The following is a 2,367-nucleotide window of genomic DNA, read 5'->3' as shown; positions in this document are numbered from 1 at the left end:
CAGGCTCTGATTTGGTGAGCTGTTATGTGCGAACTTGTGGACTCAAAGGCATTGATTGCCATGACTATCTCACAGTCCTGTTCGTCAGACCCTTCCGTGGTCGCCAGGGGTAGCCTGCTGAGCGCATCGGCACAGTTGTCTGTAACTGGTCTGTGCCTCATGGTATAGTCGTAGGACGCCAGCATGAGTGCCCACCGTTGAATTCGCGCCGAGGCATTGGCGTTTATTGCCTTACAGAAACTTCTGGTACAATAGCCCCAACAGAGGGGAGCTGACCAGTGAGCTCCCTCTGTGCTGATCCGGAATGTGTTGGCTCACCTTAAACAACTTCTGTCCCACACTGAGGGCCCAAGTTTCGGGTGGAATTGCTCCTAGTTTTTATGAGCAACTAGTTTTGTTTGGAGAATGTTAGAAATTGCAATTCTCGGATATTACTTTTCTCCAGTTCTACTGAATTAATCGAGGTTGGCTTCAGGTCACGTATTTGTTTCCAAAAAGGGGTGTGTCCAGCCACTCAGGCCTGTTTTGCAAGTTTCGGCAGTGAAAACTTACTACAAACTAACTTAGGCTGGAGTAAGTGCCCACTTTTGTAAGTTCAGAACAACCTTACCTAGAGGTAAGCTCAGTGCAGGCACAGCCAGAGAGGGGGTGGGAATTAAACACAAAAAGGACTGAAGCATTAAACACCTTACTTAAAATATCCAAAAACCTCTTTTGATGATATCATGCCTTATATATGCTGAATGAGGAGAGTTGCTTCTCTCTTTATAAATAAACAAGTGTAGCCTCCCGGCTGGGGAAGGCACATTTCGGCTGCTTTCAGATGAGCTGTGAGAGATTATCAAAGGGTCCGAGGGTCCTGTAGCCCCCCACACCAGAATATCCACCCCCCGGGGTTTTCCTCAGCCTGTGCTCGGTATACGGAGAGCTTTGGCCCGGGTCCGAGGGAGCTTGCATCCCATGGATGAACAATAACCCTCTGAGCTCTGGAACTGGGAAGAGCGAATAACTAATGAGTTGTTTTTGGGTTTGAAATGCGGCTTAGATCTGCAGGTATTAACCGAGACAGGGGCTGTGAGACATTGCATAGTGTTCAGGTTTAATCACGGCAATATCCGCAGTCAGGAGCTAAAAAGGACGAAGAGCTGAAAAAACACAAGAAAAATGCTAAGAAATGTCAGCAATTGTGGTAAACTCTTTAATGTGTTTCCTGCTCATTTAGTGGTGCGGCGCTCACAGAGGGAGCCCGGATTCAGAAGGTAACTCTTTCATTCAAAATCTTTAAAATAATGACATGCAGCGAATTAAACTGTGTGTCGGGGGATGGGGGTGGGTGCAGATTATTTGTTTTATTCCCCATTCATTCACCGACAGCGTTGTTTTGTAGAATTGTTACTGAGGGTCAGTGGAAACTTCAATAACTGAACTTTAATCATTCAAGGATTTTAAATCATTGATGACGTTTTCTCCCCGATCTGACTTTACACACTCTGCATTTAGGAGACTGATTTAAAATGTTCAGTGCTCATGCGACAAGGAACCTGGGGCGACTTTTGTTCAATTTATTTCACACCAAAAATAGTCTCCAAAATAATGTTTCTGCCCGGGCTCGAACCGGGGACCTTTCGCGTGTGAAGCAAACGTGATAACAGCTACACTGCAGAAACGCGGTGTCTTCAAGTAATCTCAGGAATATAACCAGAGCTTTAACCTACACAGCTGGCCGATACTTCAGGAGCTGGTTTTACGAGAAGAGAATGATGGTGCTATATTTAGGAAGGCTGTGAGTGTGGCAGGAAATGATCTCGTGTTTCCCAGACTTTACACATCGGAACAGTAGATGGCCATTTAGCAGCGAGTGTTGAGCATCTGGAATGCACGGCTTGAAAGGGCGGTGGAGGAAGACTCAATCTTATCTTTCAGACGGGAGTTGTATAAGTGTCTGAAGGAAAAACAATTGCAGGGCTACGGGGGAAGGGCGGGGGAGTGTGACTCGCTGAGAGTCGGCACGGGCTCGATAGGCCGAATGGCCTTCCGTGCTGTAATCATTCCATGATTCGATAAGTTAGTGGCACATTTTGATAGTGTGGGTGGGAGCACAACATTGCAAAGGGACATGGATTGAATCGGCAAAACTAGAGGCACCTGATTCAGGAGATTCGCGGGGTGCAGAAAATCGGGTGTTTAATGACTTTGAAAGGAACATTTTTGTTTTGTGTCGTTTCGGTCATTGAAATATTTGTGAAAGGAATTTTTTGCAGAACGGGATGCAGCATTTAACCTTCTGCCTCAACATTTCTTTCTGGGTGTCAGCTCACATTTCGTTTCGAGGTTATTCTTCCAGAATTGCTATTTTCTTTGGTGTTT

General features: G+C 45.8%; 1 non-coding gene across 1 annotated transcript; it reads right to left on the bottom strand.

Annotated features, from left to right (window-relative positions):
• Nucleotides 1–1,594: 1,594 nt before the first annotated feature.
• On the bottom strand, nt 1,595–1,667 carry trnav-cac (transfer RNA valine (anticodon CAC)). The gene has a single exon. It is a non-coding gene; the product is annotated as a tRNA-Val (tRNA).
• Between the last annotated feature and the right edge of the window lie 700 nt (nt 1,668–2,367).

The sequence above is a fragment of the Pristiophorus japonicus genome, unplaced genomic scaffold, assembly GCF_044704955.1.
Source record: "Pristiophorus japonicus isolate sPriJap1 unplaced genomic scaffold, sPriJap1.hap1 HAP1_SCAFFOLD_42, whole genome shotgun sequence".
NCBI lineage: Eukaryota > Metazoa > Chordata > Chondrichthyes > Pristiophoridae > Pristiophorus > Pristiophorus japonicus.
This window is presented reverse-complemented; position numbering and strand designations above follow the sequence as displayed.